The following is a 6,065-nucleotide window of genomic DNA, read 5'->3' as shown; positions in this document are numbered from 1 at the left end:
GCCTATCAGAGCACAGCCAACCCCCCATCCTATCAGAACACAGCCAAGTTCCTTAACCAATCAGAACACACTTCCACCCATTCAGAACACAACCAAGTCTCCACCCCTTCATTTCAAACCCCACTGGCAGTTAAAGGAAAAAAACAGCAGACATTTCATATTACTCTGAGAAGCACAAAGCTAAAAGCACAAGCCTGATTTTCAACTGCCATACTGCAGTTTTACTCTTACAGTATCTCTTGCCTTGCCGCCCCTGCAAGCATGAAGAAAAATGTCAGAAGACTTACTCCTAGTTTCTGATTCTTCAATATTAAATTACTATATAAGGCAATAATATAAAAAACAAACTTAATAGTTTAGGGAAATGGTCCAAGAGTAATAAATTGATAATGGTATTTAAAAGATAAAAATGCAGAGCCAAAGATTAAAGTCCAGAATTGTAAGACTGTTTTTTAATATGTTCAAAAAAAAGAGGGGGGGGGATCAATGAATCAGCAGCCTAAAAACAGCTGGAAAATGCAATCAGGGAAAAAAGAAAAGGCAAACTATAACTATTCAAATCTTGTTTGCTTCAGTCTTCTCCAGTCACCTCCAGAAAATTGCCACTTGGAAATTTTAGCATTCTACGCTGTAGACATTCCCACATGGCTGTTTAAAATTGTGGTAGTTATTCATGTGCTTGACTATGTTCTCTTTCCCCCTAAGTGTACAACTATTCAAATAATCACAGAGTTGGAAGGTGGCAAAATCTTTGAAAATTCATCTCTACAACTCTACAATAAAACACCTTTTTATATAAGTAGAATATTAGCAGAGTCAGTATTCTTTCGACAGATGGCTTTTTACTTTAAAAAGTATCATCTTATTTGAAGTGTTGCTGAATTACCGAGTCTACCACCTCTTGACTTGAGCATTTCATTCTGTTGTCTTCCAGGGTATTCTCAACCTAAACCTCACTAATCACATTGGAAGAGTATTGAGGATTACAGCTATAGAGGTGATGTAATGTAATGGACCAGATAGGTGAAAGATGAAAATTGTATTTTTGCAACAGTTCACCCAAGGAAGAGGAAGGAAAACAAGAAAATAGAACCTAGAGCCTGTTCCATCTGGATTATGTCTCCCTTTAAGCAACCATGTGGTCCCAGACCAGGAGTCTCTTAAAAGTTTTTTTACAGTCCTTGAGCCACCTGTGATCATCACCAGAAAAAAAATGTGACTTTTTTTTTCTTTTTTGTCATTTATGGAAAATAAATCAATAGATATATTTTATTGGTTTAGTCTAAATTTTGACTATTTTTTTATATAAAAAAGATGAGACCCACCAATTTCCAAAGTATAGCACAGTACATAGGTAGTCCATGGCTTATGACAATTGAGCTCAAAATTTCTGTTGCTAAGTGAAACAGGTCACCACGATGGGGACTGCAACCAAGAAATTAAAAGACACTTGCTCCTTGGGAGGAAAGCTATGGCAAATCTAGACACCATACTAAAAAGTAGAGACATCACCCTGCCAATAAAAGTACGTATAGACAAGGCCATGGTTTTCCCAGTTGCAATGTATGGATGTGAAAGTTGGACCATAAGAAAGGCTGAGTGCAAAGGAATTGAGGCCTTTGAACTATGGTGCTGGAGAAGACTCCTGCGAGTCCCCTGGACTGCAAGGTGATCAAACTGGTCAGTCCTAGAGGAGATCAACTCTGACTACTCTTTAGAAGGCCAGATCCTGAAGTTGAAACTCAAGTACTTTGGCCACCTAATGAGAAGGAAGGACTCACTGGAGAAGAGCCTAATGCTGGGAAAGATTGAGGGCAATAGAAGAAGGGGACGACAGAGAATGAAGTGGCTGGATGGAATCACTGAAGCAGTAGGCGTGAGCTTAAATGGACTCCAGAAGATGGTAGAGGACAGGAAGGCCTGGAAGAACGTTGTCCATGAGGTCGCGATGGGTCAGACACGACTTCGCAAATAACAACAACAAGTGAAACAGATATTAAGTGTGTTTTGTCCCATTTTATGACTTTTCTTGCCACAGTTGTTAAGTGAATCATTGCAATTGTTAAGTTAGTAACATAGTTGTTAGGTGAATCTGGCTTCCCCATTAAATTTGCTTGTCAGAAGGTTGCAAAAGGTGACTCTAATCATCATAAATATGAATCAGTTACCAAGTTTTACTAAACAAAATGTTGTAAGTTGTGGACCACTTGTATAAGTTTGTATAACAAACAAATTTCCCTTCCACTCCTCCTAAAACAAAAACAAAGCAAAAAGTCAGAAAATCCTAATTTTATTTTTGCCATCCACAAAAAAATGAAGAACAGTTGCAAGTCAGCAAAGACTACCAAGAAAAAGCCTTTAATGTTTTGTTTAATGTGTTTTTACTGTTGTTGCTTGCTTGTCTTTCAAAAATGTCATCCTGAAAAGAGGAATATAATTAAGTGTAATCCTATTAGGGTGTAATAAAATAGCCACCATAAATTTCCTAACTTTCAAAAGCAAAAGAAAAAAAGGATATTGAAATGTCCTTGGTGGCAAACTTATTAACATGGCAAAGAAACTGAATATGGAGTAATGTTTTCATTGATATGTGTTTAATTTTGCAGCCTTTAAAGTAACATGAAACAAAATACAACCTTGCAGGTAAAGTATCAAAGTGCTAAGATTAGTGCAGATATAATTTTAAATGCCATACAGCTGCCAGAAATTGATAATTAAACCTGGCTCTTACTTACATTAAGCATTTCAGCAACTTTATCTGAGATTATCAGAGTAAGAGTAATTCAGCTCTTCACAGCCCATTAACACTCCATAAGGCATTTTATCTATACTTTACAAAGCTGTTTAACACATGTCATAAAGGGCCATAATGTTTGGAGGAGGCCATATTTATTAACTACAAAGGCTAAATTCTTTTTTATATACAGTATATCATAAACACGTGTGGATAAGCTGAGAAATTTAGATGCCAAAATGGAGATGGGTTCCCTCAGTTTTTTAAAAGTAACCATATATTCTATAAGCCCATCTGCAAATAAGAAGACCCTTGAATTTTTAACCAGAATACCTTGAAAAATGCAGGTTGGTTTATCCATGATAGTGCATTTTTCATGCTATTTAAGTTAAAATTTGAATCCTGAATTTTATCCGTGGATGGGCTTATTTGCAAGTATGCATAGTATACTGTACACTTTTCTCAAACCATATTCAAATATGTCACACAGAGGCAGTCTGCTCCTGCAATGCTGTGTTCCCACTGAAAGTTGTGCTCCCACTGAAAGATATCACACACACAAATGCAGAGAACAAAACGTCAAGTACCCATTCAACAACTGTGTTCACTATACTCACAAGGAATGTGCATTTTGGTCCTACCTTAGAAGAGAAAACCTGACACCTAGAAATGCTCTGGCCTTATTCATTTAAGTTAAATATAGCAGTCATAGAACAATGACCAAAATGATAAATGGGCAAGAATAATATGATATTTCAAGATAACAGAATAACAGATTTTGAAGGTACCATGGGGTCTTCTAGTATAAACTCCTGCTCAAGCAGGAGACCCTGTACCATTTCAGACAAATCTCTTCTTAAAGATTCAGGCATTGACTTCTGTCCACCTTGAGGCTATTCTTCCCAACTTCTTCCATCACATAATGCTTCCTTAAGCAACGCTCCCTCCCAAATCACCATACATTCCATTTTAATCCATTGCTATTCTTTAATTCTTCAGTTTGTTGAGGGAAAAAGATAAGCAGTGTCTTCTATTATGAGGCATTTCCTAATCCTTGTCAGGGCACCTGAGCAGACCAAATTATGGAACTAACCCAAGTTAGGAGATGAGGAGCCAGCAGTAGGAATGAATTTAATGCAAGGTAGAAAGGGCTGGATATCCTTTGGTTTTAATACTATTTGTTGTATTACCTCTTTGACTTTGGCACCCTTTTGGGACAACATTCAAAAGATGCAACACTATTGATGAAGACAGAATTAAATTTTCACTGATACCTTGAAATCATGAAATGCCTTCAAGATGCCCAACACTGTATGATAATGATTATATTCCAGGTATCAATGATAAGTGAATCATTACTTACCCTATAGTGCTGATTTGCTCTAATAACACTTTGAAAGTGATAATACCTAACCTCCCAGTCTCCTCATACCTTAGGTTAATCAGGATGAAATCTCATCAACTGAGAATTAAGAAAGGAATGTAGCCAAGGCCAGTTTCAAGTTTCAGTGAAGTGATGTATGATGAATCTCTACTGAAGTGGGTCCTATTAGTTGTAGCAATAATGAGCAAACATTCACTTTTCTCACAAATGTATGGTAATATCCAGACAGATATTTGATTGGAGGCTTTGTGTAAAATTAAAATGTCTATCACTACTAATTAAATATGTGGCCAGGAATGTACAACAACTTGATCCCACTTGGATGCTCAAGTGCAGCAGATGCCCAACAATAGTGCCTGATTTAAACAGAAGATCATCAGTACAGGTAATTGCTTCTTAATTATACTACCAACAAATTTCACTAACTACTGGATTGAGCTAGGAAAGATGAAAATAATCTTAAGAACAGAATGCCACTCTTTTAACTTCATAATTACAAAATATCTGGCCTACCAGGCCTCCTTGAATAAGTTGCTTGGCTTGACACTCAAAGCTAGAAATGTTATTCCACTTTCCATCTGTGCAATCCATTGCAATTTGAAATATATATTTTTAAATGAACAAAATTATTCCAATAGTTTAAGATTCTTTCACAAAAGAGTCTCATGCCAAAATAACAGAAGAGCATCAGGCTTGAGTCTTCAGAGGTGACACATTGCAGTCAGAAGAGCTTACTAGCTGTTACAGACACTCAGAAGGCGGTCAAAGTTGTTTCTTTTTTCTTTTTTACTTTTATTTAATGAGTCTTATCTTTAAAATAGCTCTTAAACTAGTGTAATATTTTTATACGTTTTATATCCCAATGAAAAGGGAACATTCAGTGCAGTCTGCTGCAGGTAAGGATTTTTTGTCTGCTTAGTTTACATTAGTAAAACATATAAAGACATTTTTTGCAAGGTAAAATTAAACCATCACAAATAAATATAAGGGGAGCCAGGATTGATGATGACCAACATAAAGTGATCTAAACTTGTTGATGCTGAGTCCTGATACATTGCAGAAGGGAGGTTACTTCATAGGATAAGTGCCACTGCAAAGAATTGCACCTTCTGTTCTTATTTAATGACATTTCCATAAGCCATACATGAACAACAGAAAAACAAGAATACTGGAGAGTAGTATCTCAAAGGTACTTTCTCAAAAGGCAGTTTGTTTTTCCTTGAAGACGTTTTCCTTGAAGACGTTTTCCTTGAAGACACAGTCCTTTCAGCAGTTCCAAGAAGGCTCCACAGTCATTTGCACTATGCAGATAACCTGGAGAGCACAAATAAACTGCCAGGTGGCCTCAATGACTCTCATAAAGAGGGATAATGACCATATGACTGCAAGGAATATAAATCCTTCCATTTTCCACCTTTCAGTCAGAACTGAAGAAGCTTTTTGGATGAGAAGCAAAATGTTTTCAAGGAAACACAAAGTCCAGTTGTCTTTTGAAAAAGCACCTTTGGGACAACCATGACCTGAATAATTGAGAATCTCCATAGACTGGAGACTAGTATAACAGGGGACATTCTTTAAGTTAACTCAGTCCTGAGCTGTTGAAGGCTTTGTATACTACCATTAACATCTTCAAGCAGGCCCAGCGCCAGTCAGGCAGATTTTTTAGCACAAATTTAATAGCTGTAACATAGTGGTCATAGCTGCTGCATCTGAACTAGTTATACTCTTTGAAACAGACCCAACGTCAGTTTCTCATAAACTCCCATTTTTGATTTTGCCAATGTATGAATGTATGAATAATAGGAGCTCTGCAACAGAAAAAAAGGACTGCAACAAGGACTCAGGAAGAAAAAGAGGGGAAACCATGATCAGTAACACATAAAAATAAGTCTCTTAATTATTAAGATACTTCTTCATGAAATCAGGACTTATTCTCATTTTTCAGTA

General features: G+C 36.6%; 1 protein-coding gene across 1 annotated transcript in view; it reads right to left on the bottom strand.

The window, feature by feature from the left end:
* LOC107292458 (receptor-type tyrosine-protein phosphatase T-like) overlaps positions 1-6,065 on the bottom strand; it is a gene marked incomplete at its 5' end in the record, with an annotated part of 181,919 nt that overhangs the window by 50,042 nt on the left and 125,812 nt on the right. The gene's annotated exons all lie outside the window — the stretch shown is intronic.

The sequence above is a fragment of the Protobothrops mucrosquamatus genome, unplaced genomic scaffold, assembly GCF_001527695.2.
Source record: "Protobothrops mucrosquamatus isolate PMUCROS unplaced genomic scaffold, P.Mucros_1.0 scaffold1345, whole genome shotgun sequence".
Classification (NCBI taxonomy): Eukaryota; Metazoa; Chordata; class Lepidosauria; order Squamata; family Viperidae; genus Protobothrops; species Protobothrops mucrosquamatus.
Note: the sequence above shows the minus strand (reverse complement) of the source record. Positions and strands in the feature narration are given on the sequence as shown.